Here is a 27,435-nt window from a genome sequence, read left to right as displayed (position 1 = left end):
ATGTATATATATACATATATATATATATATTGGTTTTTACAAGACAGATTTCTCTGTATTGTTTCGGAGGCTATTGGTCCAGCCCGGCCTCGAACTTACAGAGATCCGCCTGCCTCTGCCTCCCGAGTGCTGGGACATAGGTATTTTATTATGTTCTTATGTTGGTGTCTAGACATCTGAATTTGAGGTGATTATACTTCTAGGTGCTGATGTCTAGATTTGTGTTGGTTGAGTAGGAGTCTTTCCCCTTGTGCTTTGTTTCAGTTTCTGGATATTCAGAAAGTATACTGGTTGAATGTTGCCTGTTTCACTAGCTTACTTGACTGGTGTGTGCAAGGAGAATGCTTACTGGTTTTGGAGGGTGAGGGAAGGACGGGTCATGGAGAGGTGGTCTGAGGAAACCACTGAATACAGAACAGGGCAAGGGGAAGCTGCTTATGGTGTTCCAACTGGAGGAGTGACCCTGAGAATTGAACCTGAGGTAACAGAGATTCAGGAAGGTCTGCAGGTAACCTACCTAGTCTTTTGGAAGGCGTGACCTGTGGTTGAGTATGAGGGGGGCAACAGATTTGGAGGCCAGGACACAGCAATAAAACAGTAAAGGAAAGGCTGTAAGGGATGTTCTGTAGGATCAAAAGGAAGTACAGACAGAGGGGAAGGGAAGCCACAGATGATGTTCTGATCCAGGGCTACGACTCACTGACCTTGAAAATAGTAGAGAGTAGAGTGGGTCTGGAGGCAGCCTATCTGGTCATCTGTAGATGCTCTTTCTCCTAGGCCTCTCATAGTAATTATTAAAGTATCTTATAAAGGATCCCATTTTAAAGGCTGACACAGTAGTCATCCGATTAAAATAGTTTTTCAACCTCTTTTCACATAAAAAAATAGAATATCACTCCTCCCTAGTGTCTTGTTGGATTATTCATGTTCATCATACACTGAGTAGGCTGAATAATTTCACTTTAAAATTATCCTTGGGTCAACTATATGAAAAATAATCTACCATTTTCTCTTTAGATACCCTGTACTGTTTTGTTTTATTTTATTTGTGTGTGTGTGTGTGTGTGTGTGTGTGTGTGTGTGTGTGTGTGTGTGTATCTCCTATCTAACTTCTTGACACAAAGCTGATCAGCAACCCTATCACAGAGTCTCCTTTGGTCAAAATAATAATTTGTTTTCTGCTAAAATATAAGCTTGCGCATGACCACGACTACTTGAGAAGACTGCTGTACTCATTTGCTGTCTGTTCCTTACTGTAGTAAAAAGGTAGGATATTTGTGAGCTACAGATTTGTCTAAGCTGCAAGGGGCATGGGGAGACGAAACTCTGACATTTATTTATCCTCAGAATTCACCTTTGTTTCTTATATAGATTGAAATTAATAGTATAGCAATTCACTAAATCACTTGGAGTGAGGTAATTTGTTCAGAATCAGTGAACGTTCTTTTTACTGTTTTAACACCTTAAATCAAATTCACTTTCTATAATTCAGCACCCTGGTGGCTTGCAGGTCTTTTGCTTTACTGAGAGAGTAGATACCTTGATGATACTTATTCATTTAATTATCCTTAGCCTGATATTAATAAAAGATACTTATTCTAAGAGTCTGTCTTAAAGAGACTTTTGTTAGCTATCATATGGAAGTCTTGCTTGGATTGTAGAATTTAGACTAATAAGGTGTGTCAATATGCCCCATCCACAATCAGGCCAGACTCTAGTGTTCATTTGTGGTGGAAGACTAGGGCTCTTTTCTTCATTTCATATTGTACATCTGCTACTTATCTCCAAAAAGTATCTTTTTTATTTTTTATTTATTTATTTTTCAGTTTAAATTGAGATAAGAAACAAGGTTGCTTCACAAGTCAGTTCCAGGGCCTTCTCCCTTTCCCTCCCCTTCTCCCGTGCCCTCCCCCCAATCCCCCCCCCATTATCCCCTCATTTCCCCAGGGAGGGTGAGGCCCTCCATGGGGGTGTCCATAGTCTGTCATTTCATATAGGACAGGGCCTAGACCCTTCCCCAAGAGTTCAGGGTGAGAGTGCACCTCACATTGTTGAATGGGAGTCCAAAGTCCGTGTGTATAATCGGGATGGGTACTGATCTGCTGCCCAAGGCTCAATAGATTACCTAGGCCTTCTCACTGATACTCACATTCAGGGGGTCTTGATCAGTCCAATGCTGGATTCCCAGGCTGATGCCTGGGATTCAAGAGTTAACCTTTGTCAGGTCAGCTGTTTCTGAGGGTTAAACCAGCCCAGTCTTAATCCCTTTGGTCATCAGTCCTCCCTCTCTGTTACTGGCTTTCTTGAGTTCAGCTCAGTACTTAACCGAGGGATTCTGCCTCTTCTTCGATCAGCCACTAAATGAAGTTTCTGTTTCCCAGACTCTCTGGCCATGGGATTGTAGGCTGGCAATCCCCTGATCTATGTCCAAAATCCATATATGAGAGAGTACATGCCATGTTTCTCTTTTTGTGACTTTGTTACCTCACTCAGGATGGTTTCTTCTAGTGTCATCCACTTGCCTGCGAATCTCAGGATTCCATTGTTTTTTTCTGCTGAATAGTACTCCATTGTGAAATGTACCACATTTTCTCTACCCACTCTTTGGTTGAGGGACATCTAGGTTGCTTCCAAGTTCTGGCTATTACAAATAATGCTGCTATGAACATAGTGAAACAGATATCTTTTTTGTATGAATGGGCATCTTTTGTATATATGCCTAAGAGTGGAGTTGCTGGGTCTTATGGTAGGTTTATTCCCATTTTTCTGAGGAATCTCCATACTGATTTCCAAAGTGGCTGAACCAGTTGGCACTCCTGCCAGCAATGGAGGAGTGTCCCCCTTTTAACACATCCTCTCCAGCATAAATTGTCATTGGTGTTTTTGATTTTAGCCATTCTGACAGGAGTGAGATGGTATCTCAGAGTTCTGTTGATTTGTATTTCCTGGATGGCTAAGGATGTTGAGCACTTTCTGAAGTGCCTCTCAGCCATTTTAAACTCCTCTATTGAAAACTGTCTATTTAGTTCTGCAGCACTTTTTAATTGGGTCCTTTGATGTTTTGGAGACTTGCTTCTTGAGTTCTTTGTAAATTTTGGAGATTAACCCTCTGCCAGGTGTGGGATTAGTGATTATTTTTCCCATTCTGTGGGCTGCCTCTTTGTCTTGCTGACTGTGTCCCTTGCCTTACAGAAGCTTCTCAGTTTCAGGAGGTCCCATTTATTAATTGTTGATCTCACTGTCTCTGCTAGTGGTGTTATGTTCAAGAAGCTGTCTCCTGTACCAATTCGTTCATGGGTACCACCCACTTTCTCTTCTAAGAGGTTCAGTGTGGCTGGATTTATGCCAGCACCATTTGTTGAAGATGCTGTCTTTATTCCATTGATATTTTTAGCTTTTTTTGTCAAAGATCAGATGTTTGTAAGTGTGTGGGTTAATATCCATGTTTTCAATTCAATTCCATTGGTCTGCCTGTCCATTTTTGTGCCAATACCAAGCTGTTTTCAGGATTATAGCTCTATAATAGAGCTTGAGTTCAGGGATGGTGATGCCTCCGGACATTGCCTTGTTGAACAGTGTTGTGTTGGCTATCCTGGGTCTTTTGTTTTTCCACACAAAATTGATTATTGTTCTTTCAATGTCTGTGAAGAATTATGCTGGGATTTTAATGGGGATTGCATTGAATCTGTAGATTGCTTTTGGCAGGATTGCCATTTTTACTACATTGATCCTACCTATCCAAGAGCATGGGAGATCTTTCCATTTTCTGAGGGCTTCTTTAATTTCTTTCTTTAAAGATTCAAAGTTCTTACGATACAGGTCTTTCACTTGTTTGGTTAGCGTTACCCCAAGGTATTTTATGTTGTTTGTGGCAATTGTAAAAGGTGATGTTTCTCTGATTTCTTTTTCAGCCCTTTTATCATCTGTATAAATAGGGCTACTGATTTTCTTGAGTTGATCTTGTAGCCTGCCACTTTGCTGAAGGTGTTAATCAGCTGTAAGAGTTCCCTGGTAGAGTTCTTTAGGTCATTGATGTAAACTATGACATCGTATGCAAGCAGTGAAAGTTTGACCTCTTCCTTCCCAATTTGTATCCCCTTGATCCGCCTTTTTTGTCGTATGGCAATAGCTAGAACTTCAAGTACCATGTTGTAAAGGTATGGAGAGAGTGGACAGCCTTGTTTTGTTCTTGATTTTAGAGGAATTGTGTTGAGTTTCTGTCCATTTAGTTTGATGTTGGCTGTTGGTTTACTGTATATAGCCTTTATTATGTTTAAGTATGTCCCTGTTATCCCTCTTCCTTCCCAATTTGTATCCCCTTGATCCCCCTTTGTTGTCATATAGCAATAGCTAGAACTTCAAGTACCATGTTGAAAAGGTATGGAGAGAGTGGACAGCCTTGTTTTGTTCCTGATTTTAGAGGAATTGTGTTGAGTTTCTGTCCATTTATTTTGATGTTGGCTGTTGGTTTACTGTATATAGCCTTTATTATGTTTACGTATGTCCCTGTTATCCCAGATCTCTCCAAGACCTTTATCATGAAGGGGCGTTGGATTTTGTCAAAGGCTTTTTCAGCATCTAGTGAGATGATCATGTGATTTTTGTTTTTCAGCTTGTTTATATGGTGGATTACGTTGATCGATTTTCGTATGTTGAATCATCCCTGCATCCCTGGGATGAAACCTACTTGATCGTGGTGAATAATTTTTTTGATGTGTTCTAGGATCTGATTTGCCAGTATTTTATTGAGTATTTTTGCATCAATATTCATGAGGGATATTGGTCTGAAGTTCTCTTTCTTAGTTGTACCTTTGTGTGGCTTGGGGATCAAGGTTATTGAAGCATCATAGAAAGAGTTTGGCAGAGACCCTTCTGCTTCTATTGTGTGGAACACTTTGAGAAGAATTGGTATAAGTTGTTCTTTGAATTTCTGGTAGAATTCGGCACTGAGGCCATCTGGACCTGGACTTTTTTTGGTTGGGAGACTTTTGATGACTGCTTCTATTTCCATAGGGGTTATAGATCTATTTAAATTGCTTATCTGTTCTTGATTTAGTTTTCGCAAGTGATAGCTATCCAGGAAGTCATCCATATCCTTTAAATTTTCGAATTTTGTGGAGTACAGATTTTCAAAGTATGACCTCATGATTCTCTGAATTTCTTCAGAGTCTGTTGTTATGTCCCCCTTTTCATTTCTGATTTTGTTAATTTGTGTGTTCACTCTCTGCTGTATGGTAAGTTTGGACAAAGGTTTGTGTATCTTGTTGATTTTCTCGAAGAACCAACTCTTCATTGCATTGATTCTTTGTATTGTTTTCCTGGTTTCTACTTTATTGATTTCAGCCCTAAATTTGATTATTTCCTGGTGTCTACTCCTCCTGGGTGAGTTTGCTTCTTTGTGTTTTAGAGCTTTCAGCTGTGATGTTAATTCTCTGGTATAACTGTTCTCCTGTTTCTTCATATGAGCACTTACTGCTATGAACTTCCCCAGTAGCACTGCTTTCAAAGTGTCCCATAGGTTTGTAATGTTGTGTCTTCATTTTCATTGAATTCAAGGAAGTCTTTATTTTCTTTTTTTATTTCCTCTTTGACCCAGGGATGGTGCAGTTGAGCATTATTCAATTTCCATGAGTTTGTAGGTTTTCTGCAATTTGTGTTGTTGTTGAATTCTAATTTTAAAGCATGGTGGTCTGATAAGATGCATGGAGTTATTCCAATTTTTTAGTAGCTGCTGAGGTTAAATATGTTGCCAAGTATGTGGTCGATTTTTGAGAAGGTTCCATGTGGTGGTGAGAAGAAGCTATATTCCTTTTTATGTGGATGAAATGTTCTATAGATATCTGATAATCCCAGTTTGGTCATTACTTCTATTAGACCCTTTTATTCTTTGTTGATTTTCTGTCTGGTATTCCTGTCTAGTGGTGAGAGTGGTGTGTTGAAATCTCCCACTAAAACTGTGTGGGGCTTTAGATGAGACTTAAGTTCTAATAATGTTTCTTTAACGAATGTGGATGCCTTTGTATTTGGGGCATAGATGTTCAGGATAGACACTTCATCTTGGTGGATTTCACCTGTGATGAATATGTAATGACCTCCTTCATCTCTTTTGATTGATTTTATTTTAAAGTCTAGTTTGTTAGATATTGGGATTGCTACCCCTGCTTGTTTCTTGGGTCCATTTGATTGAAAAATTTTTTCCCAACCTTTAACTCTCAGGTAATGTCTGTCTTTCAGGGTGAGGTGTGTTTCTTGTATGCAGCAGAAGGAAGGGTTCTGTCTTCGAATCCATTCTGCTAGTCTGTGTCTTTTTATGGGTGAGTTAAGGCCATTAATACTGAGGGATATTAATGACCATTGATTGCTCATCCTTCTTTTTGCAATGGTTGTTGTTGGTGGAATTATGTGTGGAATTTCACCCCTTTGTTCTTTTGGCTGTTGGTAGAGAGGGATTCTCTAATGCTTATGTTTTTCTGGTTGTAGTTTGCTTCCTTGGGTTGGAGTTTTCCTTCCAAAATTTTCTGTAGGTCTGGGTTAGTGGACACATATTGCTGGAATCTAGTTTTATCATGGAATATCTTGTTTTCTCCGTCTATAGTAATTGAGAGCTTTGCCGGGTTTAGTAGTCTGGGCTGGCATCCATGGTCTCTTAGTGTAGGTAGAATATCTATTCAGGACCTTCTGGCTTTCAGAGTTTCCATGGAGAAATCAGGTGTAATTCTGATAGGTCTGCCTTTATATGTTACTTGACGTTTTTCCTTAGCTGCTCTTAATATTCTTTCTTTATTCTGTATGTTTGGGGTCTTGATTATTATGTGGCGAGGTGATTTTTTTGTGGTCCACTCTATTTGGTGTTCTGTAGGCTTCTTGTACCTTCATTGGCATGTCTTTCTTAAGGTTGGGAAAGTTGTCTTCTAAGATTTTGTTGAATATGTCTTCTGCCCCTTGAGGTGGATTTCTTCTCCTTCTTCTATACCTATTATTCTTAGGTTTGGTCTTTTCATGGTGTCCCATATTTCCTGGATGTTTTGTGTTAAGGAGTTGTTGAACTTAAAGTTTTCTTTGGTTGATGAATCCATTTATCGTATTGTATCTTCAACACTTGAGATTCTCTCTTCCATCTCTTCTATTCTGTTGGTAATGCTAATATCATAGTACCTGACTGTTTGCCCAGCTTTTCTATTTTCTGCCTTTCTTCAGATTGTGTTTTTTTATTGTCTCTAATTCAGTTTTCAACCCTTGCAATGTTTGCATTGTTTCTTGCAATTTTCGGTTTATCTTTTCGTCCATTTGTTGCCTTTTATGAATTTTTTGGTTTGTTCTTTCTTCCATTTGTTCCATTTTTTGGTTTGCTTTTTGTTACATTTCTTGCATTTTTTCATTGTTTCTTCTTCCATTTCCTCCCTTTTTTGGTTTGTTTCTTCTTCCATTTCTTTCATTTTTTGCTTTGTTTTTTCTACCATTTCTTGCATTTTTTGCTTTGTTTCTTCTTCCATTTCCTGCCCTTTTTGGTATGTTTCTTCTTCCAATTCTTGCATTTTTGGTTTGCTTTTTCTTCCATTTCTTTGAGGGATTTTCCTATATCCTCTTTTATGGCCTCTATCATTTTCATGAAAGTGGTTTTAAGGTCGTTCTCTTCTGCTTCGTTTGCATTGGAATGTTGGAGTCTTGTTGGTGGGGAGTCTGTAGAATCTGGCGGTGTCATATTTGTTTTTCTGTTGCTGAGTGTGTTTTTTTATTGTCTCTTTCCCATCTCTTCTTCTAGTGGGTGCAGAAATAGCCCCTTACTGGTCTGGGGACCAGAGTTCCCTTTTGGTGGGTGCTATAAAGTCCAATAATCTTGTGGTTTTTCTATTCCTTGTCCTCGTTCTGGTCCCATGGGTGGAGAAGAAGAACAGGAATCTGGGGCTCTTAGCCTCCTATCTGGTCCCCTGGACTCTATGCTGGGTCCTTTGTACCTGATCCAGAACAGCTACTCCCCTGGTCTCCCTGGCTCCTCTGGTTTTCTGGTCTTTTTGGTGGGAGAGAAGACCTGGAGTCTGGGGTGCTTGGCTCTGGTCGTGATTGGAAGCTCTCAGCAGTTCCCAGGCTATCCTCAGGCAATGGAACACAGGCCAGGAAGCTGGCCTGTTTACTTGATGCTGCCACAGGAATAGCTGCTTCCTTGAACTCACAGCCTCCTCTGGTTCCCTGGTCTCGTTGGTGGGAGAGAAGACCTGGAGTCTGGTGTGCTTGGCTCCGGTCGGGATTGGAAGCTCTGGGCAGTTCCCAGGTGATCCACAGGCACTGGAACACAGGCCAGGAAGCCCGCCTGTTTACCTGATGCTGCCCCTGATGCTGCTGCAGGAACAGCTGCTTCCCTGGACCCTCTGCCTCTTCTCCAAGAAGTATCTTACATCTTGGTTTTTACTTTTTAAATACTTCCCTCCCCCAGATTGAAGAAGAAGGCTATTAGCATGTTCACAAAACATGGAGATGTTGCGAATAAGATGTTAAGTTGGAAAAGATAGAGTTAATTAAAAAATGAGACAGAACATATATAGTAAAGAGAATGCAATTCAATGAAGACCCCAGTTGTCAGTGAATATTCATATGTACTTTCAGCATTATCATCATTTTTTAAGTATTTCTATTTTTTCAGATAGGTTTTCATGTAGATTGTCATAGCCTTAAAGTTACAATAGAACTGAAAGTTACCTTGAAATTTTGATTCTTCCTGCTTCTAAAGCCCTATTGCTGCAATTACAGCTTTGGGTATTGCTATTCTAATTAGTATGATAAGAATGAATCAGAATATTTACAGAAATATATTAACTGATGATATACATTTCTACAAATAAATATAGAAAAACTAACAATAGAAAGTTATGTTGTTTTGAGTTTTTCTATTCATGTATTAACTCCATGGCTATTATACACATAGATGACTGTATAACAGATTGATTATTTCACAAGATTGAAAATATGTTTTATGAACACAAATATGCTTATTGATTGTGTAGATCAATGAACTATTTATAAAGAAATGGGTTAGTGTTCTCAGTTCATTTAGAAACATAAAAAATGGTATACTAAGAGCCGGGTGTTGGTGGCACATGCCTTTAATCCCAACATTCAGGAAGCAGAGGCAGGTGGATCTCTGTGAGTTCGACGCCAGTCTGGTCTACAGAGCCAATTCCAGTACAGCCTCCAAAACAATACAGAGAAACCCTGCCTCAAAAAATAAAAAAATGGTATCCTAGAAGTTAACCCTTTTTTAGAATATGTAGCATAGATATGCTTCAACACTGCATTGGTACTAGAGTAAAAGACAAACATATGTTAAAATTTGTGAACATATTGTTTTATTTATACTGTTTCTAGAAAACATAATAAAGTTAACTGTTCAGTTATACAATCAAGAAAATATAGACATTTTTTGAAAAAAAAGCATATATGGGATAACTATTAAGAACTTCATCCATGTAAACTCTATTTCTTTCCATTACTAAAATCAAGGCATCATTGACAAATCTCTAATTTTCCTTGACTTTTCTTTTTGGCAGTTTTTATTAGCCTACATTCATTGTGTAAAATGATGTATTTAATTTAAAACCTGCACACACATACACACTCATACACAGTCTTCTTTGCCTGTATTGATTGTACCATTTCTTCCTCTTCTCTCACCTCCCACAGATCCTCTTCTCAAACAGGTACACAAGAATGAAAATGTGAGATAATTATCAGTTTACAGGGCTTAGTCTCATAATACAATTGTGTGTTATTCAAAACATTTTCTTACACATAAAATAATTTATTTTTTCTATTATTAAGGAACATATTATGTGACAACATAGTCAAATATTTACTACAAGGCTCAGGAACAAAACACAGAAAACCATATAAATGACTGCACAAAGTTTCAACTGCTTTATACCAAATGATCAAAAATAGCAACCTTAAATAACACTGAGTGATTTCACAGTTTCTGTTGACTCAAGCCCAATATGAATGATCTCTCTGCTCTTCTTTTAAAAGGGTTAAATAAGCATGTTACCCAGGCCTTTAGGTCAGATATAGATTCTGAATTGCATTTATAAAGTTTGTATTTGTTAATTAGGTTGGGGTCTTTCTTTGATACCTTTTGACCAGATGCTGTCATTTTTGAGATCCCATAGATCCTTGCTATTTAATACCTATAGACAACTTAAAAACTGAACACTTAAGAGTAATTTATCATTGGATAGTGGGAAAAGCCACTTTAGCCATTTTGAAGTACAGGATTAATACTCAAATTCAACAAGTAACCACATGGCAGCCATTTTAGAATTCTCACAATTACAGCATATTAGATGTCTTTGAAATAGCTAAATATGACAATTTTTATTGTTTTATTTTAAAACAATCTCATTTTACATACCAATCCCAGATTCCTCTCCCTTCTATGCTTCTGTGACTCCCACTTTTTTCCCAACCCACCCCCCCCCTCCCATCCACTCCTCAGAGAGGGTAAAATCTTCCATAAGAAATCAACAAAGTCTGTCACAATACTGAGACAGGAAAAAGACTCTACCCCATGTATCTAGACTGAGCAAGATATTCCTCCATAGGGAATAGGCTCCAAAAAGCCAGTTCATACACTAGTGATAAATACTGGTTCCACTGCCAGTGGCCCCATAATTATGACAATTTCTAAAATTATCTTCCTCTACCTTTTCCCAAGGGAATCTATTCAAGCTCATCTTTTGTATTTTCTTGTTTAAGTTTTATCTTGATAGATTTTTTTTCTAGAAGTTTTTAAAAATGAAGCAACAAAAGAAGGAAGGTAATATTTTTTTTGGTAGAGTTCAAAATAGAGTAGCTAGCTTGACTGACAAATGCCATGGTCTTGTTAGTTTTATGAGATTTGAGACTTGAAGACAAATGTGTGAATTATCTCTTTTTATAGGCCATAAGTTACATTTATTAGTTGAAAGCAGCAAAAATACTACATTCAGCAATTGTCAATATGCGTTCAAATTGGCTTTATATTGGGGTAATCAGTGTCAAGCTCACCCTGATCTCTCTTCTCACATGTACATATTGCTTGATTTTATTTACAGGTCCTTTTAAGGCATACAAACAGATGGTTTGGTTTAGAAAAGCTTTGCTTTATCCAGAAAAATTAGCATTAGTCCAGATGGATTTTCAGGCTTCAATGCCAATATTGTACCTACACCATATGGACAGGAAAATATATGGCAGGAGACACAATGTTCCAGTTTACGGTTTAACACAGATACTATCTGATTACTTGTTCATGCTCATTAATTCTTGTTACTAGGAAAGCAGGGAATAGAAATGCTCAGAGATAAACACTTTAAAAATAGTAATTTTAAGATGACTAGCAGTTTCATAATTAGCAAATTGCATATTAGCACTTTTTTACTTTTTCAAGTTGGTAAAACTTAAAAACTTCAAAATTACTTAAAAGATAAAAATACAACTGTACTTAAAGTTCTGACCTATTTCTGGAGCAGGTGCACTCATGAGTATGATCTATATTTGATGACAACTTAGTGTCAAATCACTGTAAATCTTCTAGAATTCATAAGTAAGTTCCTGCAATGATTAAATTCTGAATTTAATCTTACAGAGAGACTGAAGCAAATTTCTTGATGATAAAGGTCACTTTTTCAAAATAAGTTGATAATACTATTGTTTTCCTTAAAGGGAAATTTCTTCAACTCTTCTAGATTTCATTGTCATCAGGAAAAAATTTGCTAAGGGAATATATACCAAAAATGACACTTGCTTTTTCATTGACAATGATCTACATTGCAGTTTCATTGAAGACTATCATGGTTGCAAATGTATCACTCTTGTCAGAAAACAACAAAAAGTCACTCATTACATTCTATTCTCATGTTGGGATGAATATTAATATTTAAGTTATCACCAGGATACCAGTTGAGTAATCTTAACACAAGTAATGAAACTTTAAGTTTTATCGTGAAATGAAGTTATCATGAATGCAGATAGTTTCTGTGTGATACTAGACTAATTATTTTAGTTATTTTTAGACTTAAATGAGTAAAATATTAGCAAAAGGGTTTGCAGAACAATTATAAAAATAGTCACTGTCATCCAATAATTGAACAGTCTCATAACATTGGATAATTGATATTTGATACACCCTGAAGGAACTTTTTGATATATAAGTCCTAAATATATATGTATTGCTCCAAAGGGTACTGGTATTTAAATAAAAAATCTTAGTTTCCTGGAATTGTTTTCTTTATAAGTTAAATACCAGCCACAAGTTTTTAAAGTAAAAAATAAAATTGATAAGTTTTGAAGAAAAATTAGAAAAGACAAAGACATTGAACCAAAGGAAATAAAGTCATGTTAATATAATGCTTCAGGCTCAGTTTTCATCTTATTTCAAAGCATTCTAGGGGGATATATTGAGTCTGAGGCACACACAGCACCAGCCTTAATCTTTAGAAAACACACTAGTTTCAATAATTTTTTAATGCTCATCGTTACTTCAGATGGCAGCGTTTCCTTGCCCACCTAGAACTCATCATCTGTTCTCAGCACAAAGTTATAATTTTGTGATTGTGATCTTTATAATATGCTTTCTAAATAAACTATTTAAGAATGAACAAGGACTTGCTTCTATGAGTAAGACCTTCTGATACTACTGATATCCTCTATAATAAAAGAAAGAGCCAGAAGGAATAAGGATAATTTTCAGTAACCTCTCCATTTGGAGATTGCATGCTGATGTCTTGTATGGAGGTAATGATTCTCCATGACTTGGTAGCCATTTGTCAGATGGAAAAAGAGATGCAATCATAGCAGGAACAGCAAAAGAGAATAGCAGAATAAGCTTCATTTATTTATGGTACAGATCACCAATGCTTGACATATACTTCTAAACTATGACTTAAAGCACAGTGTTAATGTTATCATTGATTGAATATTAAGTCAAGATTTTAACTGATATGATGATACTTCATGAGATCTCCATGCTTTGAAAAGAATTCAGTCATTTCAGTGTAGTAGCTTACTAAGCACAGGATTTTGTTCTCTCAAAATCATACAAAACAGTGAAATAGTGGCATAATCATTTTTGAATTCTATTTCTCTTTTGATACAGGAATGCATTCCTTTCTTTCTGTGTTTTTCTGGTTCAAAAATTATTTGACTGGTTGCCAAGATGGGAAGTAAATAACCCCCATAAAATAGGCAGGGATTCTAATTCATGAAGTGCATAGTGGGGTGCACAGGTCTGCATTCTATGACGACTGGATAGAGCAGCAGTTCTGAGTTGCATAGTAGATATGGGACTTCATGCTCTCTCAGAACAGCAACTTCTATTTGAGATCTCTCATCCTGAGTTGGATACAAACAAATGTTTTATTACCACACTAAAAGAGCACAATACTTACACTGAAAGAGAGGAAAAGATAAATATGTTCAGGTCCAATCAAGGCATATTTTTCTTTCAAATAATTTTGTAAGGGCTTTTGATGTTGACATTTGAGATAAAGGTTATTGAGTATGTTGACTTTATGTCTCATGTATTGGAAAGTTTACCATTAATTCAATACTAGACTGCAATGATATTTTTTATAATTGGAAAAGAAACACCACTCACCATATTTTAGTCACAGTGATATTTTAGACTTGGAGAGTATGCATTCTCAGGCATTACTTCTCAAATCTTCCATTGCCAATCAAAGGCTTGCAAGTAATACACAAGCAAATCAGGGGGTTTTATTCCAAAGAAATTTATTTCCAACATGCAGATGTGTGACTAGATTTGGCCACTACCGAAACACATATTACCAACCAATCTCTGCTCTAGAAATTGTTATCTCAACTTCAGAACTCAGTATATCTTGGAATTAAGAAACCTAATGGTGACAGGCAGAGATGTATCTGCCTTGTAGTATGTGGAGGGAAATACTCTCCCTTTATGCACAGGATTTCTACAGCACATCTGCAGTTATTATTCAGGCATTTGTTCTGACCTGTCCTAGGTCTTCTGACAGGATATTCCCTCAGCTGCAGCCAGTCACAAAGGACACCACCTGTACAAATTCACTCTGTTCCCCTTTAAAAGAGCCCTGCCCACTTCTTATTCTTCTCTCTTTTTTTCTAGCCCTCTGTCCCTTTCTCTTCTCTCTCCCCCTCTCTCCCTTCTCCTCCTCTTTCCTCTCTCCTTCATCTGTTGCTTTTGTCTTAGGAGGCTGGACTCCCTACTTCCCTTTCTCCTGTTTATGATGCCTTTAACTAATTTAAAAAAACACTCTGCTTTAAACCTGTCACATGGCATCTTTTTCTCATATGTTTTCTTAAATAACATCAGAAAATGTTGAATAAAAACAATTTCTATAGTTTTTCAGGTGTTTCCCGGAACTGAGATTCCCCTTACTTGAAAACCCCTCTTTTTTGGAGAATGAGTTATTACATGAATGAGGATGGTGTGATAGAAAATGGGTGGATGTGTTGTTCAAGAGAGTGAAAACTTGAACAACCACATCAAACATTTCTCATTTCCTCTTTATCTTGACATTCCTTCATAAACCAAGGCATAGTGTGAGAGCCAATTTTGGAACAAGTCAGAGAACTAAATAAAGTTGTTATTTTGAAAGCTACTAAAAATAGCTCAGGTACAACATGTGTTGCTGGCTTCCAATTAAAACCTGTCTGCTAGGTAAGTGACATGAGATAAATGCCACTAATAACCTGTTTTCAAGATATGCAAGCCAATTAGTGGATGAACTGATAGACTTAGTATTTAGAACAAGGATAAAAATAAATCTTAGCCTTTTAGTTAATTCAGTTCCCAGAGAGTCTAGGAACTCCTGTTGGCAAACATCAAAAATAAATTACAGAGTGACACCAAGGTATTGCTTCTCAGATTCTCCTACACCTTTGAGAATTTGATAAAAATATTTACTTGGACAAATTGATCTCTTAATCACAGAATCAGAAATTTGTGTTTTGGAGTCAGAACATCTGGGTTTTATTTATTTATTTTATTTTTAATTAAGTGCGTGTTTGTGTTTCTAATGTAGGTGTGTTCTCATATATGGGGTAGCCTATAGAAGCCAGAGGCAATGGATTCACACTGAAACCTAGTTCTAGCTAGCTGTGGCATACTAGATACAAGGGCTGGAACAGAACTCCCATCCTCTCAAGAACAAACCTGACTGTGCACTGTTGACCTATCTTTCCAGTACATTTGGGCATTGTTTTTACGATGCTTCCCTTGTGAAATGATGCACATTAAAGTCTAAAATCACCATAACTATGTGTACTTTAAAATTGAAAGCTTCCAAATTTTTCTTTCTTTCACTCCAAAGTCAATCAAAATGAGGGACAGTTAGCCAACGCTAAATCTGTTGGGCCATGATTTCCTCCAGGTCTGCGACAGCTGCTTCTGCCAAGGAAATACAAAATAAAACAAACATAAAACGCCAAACAAAAAAACTATAGAAAACTGAAGTTCCAGGTGCTGAGAGCCATTTATCTGTGATAATCACAAACCATTGAGTGAACTGATGGTTTGAGCAGGGTACAATGAAGTTTAGCAACAAGAGGTGAGTATAAAAAGGTCCATGTAATTAGTGGAAATAATAGCATGAAAACTCAGTTTTACAAAATAATAACTCTTAAGGACAAAGGAATCTATTCCAAGAATAATGAAGGAAACACAACATCTAATTCTTAAGTTTAAGAACTGAATGAAGAATTTGAAGGTGAGACTCATTAAAATATTGCTCAGTTCATCATGTGATTGCATCACACTAATGTACAACTCATCTTCATTAATTGCTTCCCATGACCAATGGTTCATTCACCAGTTCACATTATAAATCATAAATAACAAGTTTGAACATATACAGAAACTTGCTAATTAAACTGTCATTTTAAGTTTTACTCATTATGAATTTGGAATGAACTCACCTACTATGTCCACTATTCCAAAAACCTAAAAGCATCAAAATATCTGTCATTCAAAATTTCAATATGTATGTATGGTGTTTCAAAGTGAGAGGCTATTTTTAACTAGAATGTATTCATTAGACAAATATTGGCTTTCATAATGTTATGTCATTCAAATATGTCATAAATTTTGAGCAGATTTACCCACAGTCCTTACGTTCCTCTCCTCCAGTCTTAGCTGCCTATAACTTTCCAAATGGGCACTATCCTACTTTTAGAACATATTTATAAGGGAGTTCAGTTCCAAGAATGATTGTGTGTGTGTGTGAGGTGTGAGTGTGTGTGTATGCGTTTGAGTGTGTGTGTGTGTATGTGTGTTCCTCTATGTGTGTCTCTCCATGTGTGGTCTTGTTTCTGGATTTTAGGGAGCATATTTACCATAAAATGCTTTCAGATACTTCTAAAATTCCAATTCAAACAAATTCTGTTTTCAGTTTTTTAAGATGCAAACCTTAAAATGCAGAATCAGGGAAAATTCTAGCAGGCAATATTTTAAAAGTACATTTATGTCATTTACCAATCCTTAGTTCAGAGTATTTCCACTTTAATTCTTTTTCTTTTCTGTTAGGCACTAAGAAAAAGTTCATTGAAAATACGTAAAGTTATGAAAACAAATACCAAAAACACAGAACTGTCATATTTAATTAGAAGTTCAACAGTAATGTTCTTTATAAGTAGAGGAATTTTCTTTAATTGTTGGATTTTGTTTGTACTGGAATTGAAACCATGTCCCCTAAATCCTAGAAAACTACCACTGAGCTACAACCATGGCCATTTTTTTAATTTAGGTATTAATAGAGGGTTAGTAAGCTAACCAGTTAGGCCCACACCTTGTGATCCTGTCTGTGCCATCATTCACAGCTGAAATTTCACTCTGGTAAATATTTTTCTCTTATACTATTCTAATTCTATCATCAGTGCTCAATTCAAAATCCAATTTAGAGCAGTCTAAAATACCCCAAGTTGTTTTTAAATTACACATAGAAATCAATCTTAGGTCTTACATATATGTATATATAGGCAGCTCTTTGCTAGACTGAAAAAATGGTACTATATCTTCAATAAGTAATCTCTGTAATAAAATGTCTTCAAAAATTATCTAGTAACCATGCTAATTTTCAGGATAAACTAAGTCCATATGGTGTCACCCTTAAAATTATTTCACTCAGTTTTACACCCTTTCCACTGTTGTCTTTGATATAATTTTCAGCTCTTATTGAATACCCCAGGAGAATGTTTGGAGAGTAGCTTAGCTTATCAACTTCAGCTATGTTTTGATTATAGCATCTCCAATAGTATCTATAGTAGATATGATGTTCTCTAGAGTCACCTAGATGACAGAAGATAGGGCTTTGGGCTTGTCTGTGTAGGATTAAATTAGTTTAATTAAGGTGGAAAGATCTAAGATCTGTACACTGTGTGTGGTGCTTTTCCTTTGACTGGGATGCTGGATTGTATAGAAAGGAGAAGGTGAACTGGGAGTCCTTATTCTTCACTCTGCTTCCAATGTGGATGTAATATGATCAGCTGACTCAGACTCCTCATCCTGTGACTTCTTTGTCATGATGGAATATGCCTTCAAATTGTAAGCCAAAATAATTCTCTCTCCCTTAACTTGTATTGCCAATGTATATTTTTAAAGGAATGATATTTATTATTTACACCACTTTGTAAACTGAGTCACATGTGACAATTGAAGAGAGGTGCTAACAGACATAAAGAAACTGTGAATGGAGGAGGGATTGGCCTCAAAGGGCTAAATCTCAAGCAGCTTTTGCAGAAACATATTTATTGGCTGTTACACAAATGTTATTGTAGGATAAGTCAAGTTCCTCAACCAGAGCCTCTGATCTGACGTATGTGCCACCTGATGGAGCACATGACCCACACACCCATCAGTCCTTATTATGCTCCCTTTGCAATGCTCAATAATGCAAGAGTTCCAGGTTGGACAGGAATATCTTGTGACTGATGTCATGTGAAGGGCAGAAAACTCCTCCAGAAAAATAGCTCCATAAATCTCGGGAAAACAATCACTGATCAGATACAAAAGTTTTCCTCAGGGCTTGGTGCACCTAAAATCAATCCCAACACTGGTGTGACATGCATGCCAGATACAATGACTTTCCTAATGGTCCCAATACATACAGCACTGAAATAGAAAAATATACACCATGTTCACTTAAGAGGAGCAATTCCTAGTTGACCAAGAACAATATAACTTTTGGGAAGTTAAAAGTTGTAAGCTTTAATTGTGAGCTCTGCTATTTTTTAAGTATTATTTGGGTTTTTTTTAAAAAAGAGTTTTATTTAAAAAAAAAAGAGGAGCAATTCCCTTCAGGTACAAGAACTGTATATAGCAATACTGTCGACACAAACAGTGGTCACACTGTGTATCTGCAGGATTAAGCATTGCAAGTAACAGGCACTTTTGTTCTTATGGCTAGATATGTTCACTGCAATGCTGTTAGTAGTTAAGCAATGTCACACAGCTGGAGAAGAAAGAAATGTTAGTCATGGTTCTTAGAGTGGTGTCAGTTTATGTGTCTTTTTACTACTGCAGTAATCTCCGCTCATGACTACAGTTTTAGGTAGAAGTGCTTCTTTTTTTCCCTCACTATATGTTTTTATTTAAATAATAAACAAGCATGCTTCACATGTCAACTCCAGCTTCCTCTCCCACCCCTCCTCCTTGTCCCTCCACCAGTCCCTCTCTAGCCATACATCCAATCCCCATTTAATGCCCCAGGGAGGGTGAGGCCCTCCTTAGGGGGATCTCCAGAGTCTGTCATTTCATACAAGGCAGGACCTAGGCCTTTCCCATGTGTCCCAGTTGATAGACCATCCCTCTATGTGGAATGGGCTCCCAAAGTTCATTATTATGCCATGGTAAACTCTGATCTACTACCCAAGTCCCCAGAGATTTCTGAGGCTTCCTCACTGACACTACATTCACGGAGTCTGGATCAGTCCCCTGTTGGCCTCTCAGCCATCAGTCTTGGGTTCAAGAGTTCCCCCTTGTCCAGTCAGCTGTCTTTGTGGGATTCACCAGCATGGTCTTGACCCCTTTGCTCATCACTCCTCCATCTCTGTCACTGGGTTCCAAGAGTTCAGTTCAGTGTTTAGCTGTGGGTATCTGTCTCTGCTTCCATCAGTCACTGAATGAAGGTTCTAGGATGGCATATAAGTTATTCATCAACCTTATCATCAAGGAGGGTCTACAAATGTAGTCTCTCCACTATTGGTTAGTTTGCCAGTTGGTGTTATCCTTGTAGATCTCTGGATATCTCACTAGTGTCATCTCTCTCCTAAAACCTATAATGACTCCATCTATTTTGGTATCTCTCATCCTGCTCTCCTCTATTCTTATGTCAACTCAATCTTCCTGCTCCCACATGCCATCTTCGCCCCTCCTCTTATTCCCCTCTCTTTTTCCTGGTTTCCTCTCCCCTCCCCTGATGTTCCCAATCTGCTCTGGATATCTTGGCTCATTCCACTTCTTGGGGTATCATGCGTCTCTCTTGGGAATCTCCCTGTTTCCCAGACTCAATGACCCTGGGACTGTAGGATGACACTCACCTGATCCATGTCTAAAATCCATATATGAGTGAGTACATACCATGTTTGCATTTTGTGACTGGATGATCTCATTCAGGATGGTTTCTTCTAGTGTCATCCATTTGCCTGCATATTTCAAGATTCCATTGGTTGTTTTCCACTGAGTAGTACTTCATTGTGTAAATATACCATATTTCTCTATTTACTCTTCAGTTGTGGGACATTTAGGTTGCTTCCAGGATATAGCTATTACATATAATGCGGCTATGAACACAGTGGAACAGGCATCCTTGTTGTGTGAATGGGCATCTTTTGGGTATATGCCTAAGAGTGGAATTGCTGGGTCTTGTGGAAGACTGAGTCTGATTTTTCTGAATCTTCATACTGATTTCCAAAGTGGCTGTACAAGTTTGCACTCCTACCAGCAGTGAAGGAGTATTCCCCTTTCTCCACATCCTATCCAACATAAACTATCATTGGTGTTTTTGATTTTAGCCATTCTGACAGGAGTAAGATGATATCTCAGAGTTGTTTTGATTTGCATTTCCCTAATGGCTAAGGATGTTGAGCATTTTCTTAAGTGTTTGTCAGCCATTTTAGACTCCTCTATTAAGAATTCTCTATTTAGTTCAGTCCCCCACTTTTTAATTGTATCCTTTGGTGTTTTGGAGACTTGCTTCAGGAGTTCTTTGTAAATTTTGAAGATCAGCCCTCTGTCAGATATGGGGTTAGTGACTATCTTTTCCCAATCTGTGGGATGCCTTTTTGTGTTGCTGACTGTGTCCTTTGCCTTGCAGAAGCTTCTCAGTTTCAGGAGGTCCCATTTATTAATTGTTTATCTCACTATCTGTGCTACTGGATTCCAGGTTTTAAATAGTTTGTACATTTTCAGTTTCTACACACTTTATCATCCACTCATGATTTTTTTTTAATTCAAAGCATTTTAATTCCTTTCTCTGTTCAGCAGTTATGCTGAGATATTCGTATTTAGTTTTATAAGCTTCTCCCCTTTTTTCCATTTTTTAAAAATTTTTTTGGCTCATGAACTTTTGTTTGTCATGGAAATGTAAGAGTGGTATATTAATACATTTCAGTTTAGTTCTGTAATGTCAGGAATTTTTCAAAAAAATTAAAAGATGGACTGGAGAAAAAAGATCATCTTCTGGATAATTTATGAGTAAAATTAATAGTTTTTCCTTTACTTTACAAATGCATTCATTGGTCTGTGGGCTCTGTAATGTATCTTTCAAACCAACATGAGTACTTGAATTTGGAACTCCAGTACTCACAAAAACCAAGCTGTAGGCAGACAATAAATCACTGAAGAGCACTGGCCAGCCAACCAAGACAATTAATAAATTAAGGGCTATTGGGAGACCTTGTTTCAAAAACCAAATTGAATAGTTGTTGACACATACCTCAAATTCTGGCCTGAAAACACATGCACTCATGCACAATTTAATTTTGTTTTAATATAATTAATTGAGATAGTAGACTTTAAAGTATAAAATAAATGTTAAATAATTCGGGACCCTATCATATCATTTGGAAAAAGAACTAGAGATCTAATAACTATAATCAAATGGGGAAAAGAATTGTGCCATCAATTATTTAGAATATCTGCTTTTAGGGACTTTCCTATAATTGTAATTTGATGGACTGTGGGACTCCATTTTATATATATCACACTGTCCATGGTTAAATGAAAAATAAACACAAAAAGAAATTACCAGTGGAAAATGAAAGTTTCCAAATACTCAGAAAACCTGCATACTTTGTGAGTTTTTTCCCACTGTTTTGAAGATTTCTATGTGCTCTTACTAGATTTGCTAATATTTAACACCACAGATAAACTTTTCATTAACTGAGAAATATTGACTCTGATAAAAATGCTATTAATTTGCAATTTTGAAGCTGATTTACATTTTTTCTGTCTTGAAGGTTCAGACTCCTTCCCAAACTATTCCCCAAATCAAAATATTCTAAGATAGTAGATAATTGACTGACATCTTTGAAAGTATACTACGTTCAGATTAGCATGTGAGAAATCATGACCCAGGATTGAACTCTCTCTCTCTCTCTCTCTCTCTCTCTCTCTCTAGATAATCCAGCCATTCTTCTTTTTGGAAGAAAGTGGTGATGAAAATAATTTTAGTTTTTTCCTCCTCCCCCCCCCATGTCCCATCTGTTCCTCAGAGAGAATAAGGCCTCCCATAGGAAGTCTATTAAGTCTGTCCCATCATTTCTTTGAGGCAGGACAAGAATGTGAAAACTTAAGAAATGTTTATTAAAAATGAAATGGTTAAGGAAATGCTGGGACATAATTGAAAATATTTTTTCCAGACTCTGTCTCTATTAAATTATGATTTTTGCTAATTGTTGGAAGTGTTGTAAACACTGAGTATAATTAATCCAATCCTTGTATATTTTTCATGAAAACAAATTTAGTGTAAAAATCATACAACAGTAAATTATAAAAGTTCAATGGAGAAAAATAATAACAATATCAACTCACTTGTCTCCTTTAGAACATTTCAGGTGGTTCATTTTCATGTAGGAACTTTACGCAGATTCCCAATGAGTCATTTCCTCAAAAACAACTTTGCTTTGCTTTAAAATGTAAGAAAATACAATTAACATCTTCAAGATGCACTGATATTTCTTCATTTGAAATGTTGCCTCCTTTAACATATGAAGAAAAGAAAATACAGAATGAATCGATGACAAAGAAAAATCCCCAAGTCCTCAATTTGGCAAAGACAAAAAGCTCTTAATATATTTTTTTCCTATTTGTTACTGAGAAATGAAGTTGGTTCCTTAGGAAAAATGATTAGTGCTAAAAGCTTTGCAATTCTATTTAACATAGCGAAAAGGAGCTTCTTAAAATAGCTGTATACCCTCAAAAGGACTCAAATGAAACTTAAATTCTTGTGAGTGATTTTCAAAAAGCAAGGTAACAAAGCATGGGCCATTGTTCTTATCAAAGCTGGGAATCAAGTAAAATGTGAATAACTTGGTCTCAAGACCTGTGAGATAAGATGTAGACATCTACCTATGGAGAACAAAGCTCTGAAACCTCCAGAACATGTGGCCAATTAAACATCACCTGGATGTTCAGTAAATCAGAAAGCCAAATGATCAAGTCCATAAACTGAACAATTAGAGGCAAAAATGAAAGAAAAATGGCAGTAAAAAGGAAAAAAACTTAAATTTTCTTTAAAGAAAAAGTAAAGTTCTTTATCTTATACCATAAATATTGTGTAAACCAACTTGGAGAAGTGAAAAGTGAAAAAGGTCTCTTTTTTGTTTTATGATTGGGCCAAAATGATTTGAGTTTCCAGAGCACACAACAGAATCACAGAGTCCACCCCATGAAAGGAAATGCTTGTTCTCAACTCTTTTCCACGTGTGTATGTGTGAAAATGCACATACCTTTGGTTTTCTGGATAACTTTTGGATGCCTGGTGAGATATTCACCAAACACAATGTCTTTGTTTCTTTTGTAATTATTTACTGAATTCTTTTTTTTTATTTATCATTTTTTATTTTAATTTTAAATAGCTTGTTTTACATGTCAATCCCAGTTCCCTCTCCCTCCCCTCCTCCCGCACTCCCCTTCCACCCTCCCTCCCACCCTATTGCCAAATCCTTCCACATAGGGGATATCTAGATTCTATCATTTTACACTTGGTAGGGTCAAGGCACTCCCCTAAGAGTCCAGGCTGAGAGAGCATCTCTCTTTGTGCTATAGGCACATGAAGACAGATTGTATACCAGGGATAGACACTGATCCACAGCTCAGGGCCCCATAGGTTGCCCAGGCCTTCTCACTGACACTCACATTTGGGGGGTCCAGATCAGTCCCATTCTGGCCTCCCCACTGTCGGTCTGGGGTCCAAGAGCACTCCCCTGTTCAGATCATGTGTCTCTGCTGGTTTTGCCAGCCCATTCTTTGCCAATTTGCTAAATTCTTAAAACTACAAGAAAAATGTTTTCAGAAAATTTTAAAAATGGTTCTATTTCAGATTTGAGAATTCATAACTGAAAGTTTAATTTCAGAGTTGAAAATTTATACTGTCAAACCTTGTAAAAGTTAAATGGCATTCAAATATTTCAGAAAAAGTTTCCCATTCAAGCTAAATCAAATATTTCTCTGAGGTCAGTATCTTAAATGTAAAGGATGCACGTCTCAAAAATTACACATCAGGTATATAACTCTTGCTGATGTTCTTATTTTCATACTTCTTCATGAGTTTTTCCCCAGAAACATTGACTTAGAGACGCCCACTGGATCATTCTTAGAGATCTCTACTCAGTTCCCATTCTGCTAGTGTGTTTTCATTTCAAATCCTTCTCAGCTCTTATTTATCAGATAGAATAAGGGAATGACTATAGTAACTTACTGAGCTAATTGCTACTCTCAAGAAAAGTAAGACCCTGTAGCCATTCTATTATTATATCTGCTTAAACAGAGCTGAGAAATATCAATCAATCCCATTAAAAATGGAGTACAGGTTTAAACAGAGAATTCTCAACAGAAGAATCTTGAATGGCTGCGATACACTTAAAGAATTATTCAGCATCCTTAGCCATCAGGGAAATGTAAATCAACATGACTCTGAGATATTATCTTAAACCTATCAGAAGGGCTAAGATCAAGAATACTAACAAGGAGGACCCTAAGAGGAATGCATTAATTTCCATGGGAAGGGGAAATAGATGAGCTGTCCTGGATAAACAGTGACAGAGGTATGGGTTGAGGGAGGGAAGGGGTTCTGGGAGTGGGAACATGAGGGATCAGGTTTGTTGAGTTAGGGGCAGGACTGAAGGGGAGAGTAATCACAAATATATCATCATAGAGTAGGCCATTTGGGCTTAGAGAGAAACCTGGTGCCAGGGAAACCCCCAGGAATCCACAAGAATGACTCTTGCTAAGACTCCTAGCAATTGTAGGGAAGGTGCCCCAACAGGCCTCTCCTGTAGTCAGATTGGTGACCACCCTAATTGTCATCGGAGAGCTTTCATCTAGTAACTGATGGAAGTAGATGCCTAGTTCCACAGCCAAACACTGGGCAGAAGTCTGGGAGCCCAGTTGAATCGAGAAGCGATTATATGAGCAAGGGGGTGTCAAGACCATGATGGCAAATACACAGAGACAGCTCGCCTAAGATAATGGGAGCTTATGGACTCTGAGCTGGACAGCTAGGGAGACTGCATGGGACCAACCTAAGCCCTGTGCATGTGGATGACATTTGGGTACCTTGATCTGTTGGGGCCCTAGCATTGGGATCAGGAGCCGACTCTGGAAAAAGAGTATGCTTTTTGGAACCTATGACCCATGCCGGCATGCCTCATCCATCCTTAATGCAGGGGGAGGAACTTTCTCTTGCCTCAACTTGATATGCTGTGTTTCACTAACGCCCATGGGAGGCCTGCCCTTTTCTGAACAGAGAAGGAGGAGTATATGGGAGAGGTGGAATTACACAGGAGGTGGGAGCAGAGAACTGGAAGAGAGGAGTGAAGGGAAATTGTGGTTGGTATCTAAAACAAATAAAAAACATTTTTAAAAACCTACCCATGAGAGTGGATGGAGAATGTAGCTCTCAGCTACTTCTCAAGTGGCATGCCTGCTGGTCTGTTGCTGTGCTCTATGGCCACATCACGTCATGGACTTACCCTCTGAAACTGTATGTCCTCAACAAATTGTTTCTTCTGTAAGTTGCCTTGGTCATGGTATAATATCACAGCCACAGAAAAGTAACAAAGATGATATTGATTCTCAGTCTCATCTATAGTTAATAAGATTATTTTCAAGTCTGTAGGGTGTTGCTTCACTTAGGTAATTGTTGCATTTATTGTTCAGAATCTCCTTATTTTAATGCAATCCCATTACTTTATTTCAAACAAAGGAATTCTCACTGCCTACAGTGAGGAGATTCATTATACAAAAAAACAAGCAAACAAACAGCAATGAGGAAATGAATAATGTAAAAATAACGACTGAAACATCAGTGGCAGGAATGAAGGATAATAGTAGTTATGGAAGAGTAAATTTTGACAATGCTAATGGAAAAGCACTTAAAATATAATACTAAAATGTGACAATGTAGCTAAACATGCTTATCTAAATTTTATAAAACTCCATTCTCCTAAATGTGTATGTAACAAAATAGTCACTTTTAACATGAAGAAAACTCTTTCATAAGATTCATTGCCTTTTCTTCATTATTTTTATTATTTAATTCAATATTTCTAAAATTTTGACATTATAATCAAGTAACAGTGTTTCATCTATACTAATCAATGTATACTATAACATATGCATATACTAATTTGATATCTCTAATAACGGCCACACTGTGTTACTACTAGGAATTAGTGTTAGATAGTTGACACTTTCTTTTCCTTTCATATGACCATAGTTTTATTTTCTCAGTTTTAACTATCCATTTTTCACAGGAAATGAGATATTTAAAAAAAGGCAATTTGTAAAAGATATCTCAATATGTCATGCTTATGTTTCTAATATATCAATTCTCTAATATGGAAGATGATTTTAGTGTTCTGTTCAGCTAATTTAGGTCAATAGCAACTTATCACTGTTTCTAACACACAGAAATTAGAATTGATTTATGTGATAACTATCCAATGTGAGTAATAAAAGGACAGAAATACTAGTTCCCTCCATATTTGTGGATTTTTGGACATACTTATAGATTTTTCATAGTGAAATTCATGGTATGTTCTCGTTCAGTTTTGATAACTGAAATAACAAACAACCCATGTATATAAGGATCAATGAGAAAAGCATCAAAGAAGCAGAAATTTTCAAAGTAGAACATAAGAATGTTAGTAATTGTTGTGATCCTTGGGTAATAGAGACAGCCTCATCTTAGAGATTGCCTTTGGACATACCTAGTGAATTATTAATTTGTGTGTTCATCAGCATGAAATATCGTTTTACCAAACATCCACTCGCAATTCAAATTTGCCAAAACTGTGCCAGGCATAAAAACTGAAATGCTTCATAAAAGTCATTTTCTGAGTAAGTTTTTAAGAACTCATGTTTTCCAGGTTATATCCCATGATTTCAGAATGAGCATGTAGGAAGCAGGCTTTGATGTTCATTTGGCATCTATAAACTGAATCAACCAACATTCTCTTTCAGACAACTAGCTCTTTACTTGAGGTAACACATGATATCATCATTCTTGTAAGGTTGATTTTTATTCTATCTTGCAAAGCTTGTAGCACTGAGTCAAAAGTGAAGGACGTGGGCAGGAAGGAGATAAATAAAGCAAATCATTAATATAAAGAAAACAGAAAATTGGATAAAATAAAAGATTAATTAATATTACAAATTCTGATGAAAATTATTTTCAATGTATGCATTTCTTACACAAGGATTTGTTAATGTTGTGGACATGTTTGAGATATCCCTGCTATTTACACTTATGATTTTAAAGAATGAAGACAAATAGGAAGGCACCTTTGTTTTTGTTAATTTATTTTCTTAATACCTCAAGATTTTACTGAGAAATTACATAGCATGTGAATTCCAGAGACAAGCAGATGTAGTAATGGCTCATATCCAAAACTTAAAGTACAGCTGAATTTCATAAAACCTTAAAGGCATATAGATGCCCATTGAGATCCTTCTGTATCTATGAAGATTCTGCTTTTGAAAAGTGAGGAGACTACTGACCAGTGGTAACGAAAATCTTAGTGCAGAGTCTTCTTGAAATTAAAAAAAACAATAACATTGTTTTGAATTATGTATTTAATCATGCTGGAAGAGGATATAATTTTCAGATTCAAGAACTTATTTATAATCATTGAGAGAGTCAACTGCTTAACTAAAAAAAGCTATCAATGAAAGGAAACTAAATTCTATCT

This window comes from Mesocricetus auratus, unplaced genomic scaffold (genome assembly GCF_017639785.1).
Source record: "Mesocricetus auratus isolate SY011 unplaced genomic scaffold, BCM_Maur_2.0 Super-Scaffold_100019, whole genome shotgun sequence".
NCBI classification, from domain to species: domain Eukaryota; kingdom Metazoa; phylum Chordata; class Mammalia; order Rodentia; family Cricetidae; genus Mesocricetus; species Mesocricetus auratus.
This window is presented reverse-complemented; position numbering follows the sequence as displayed.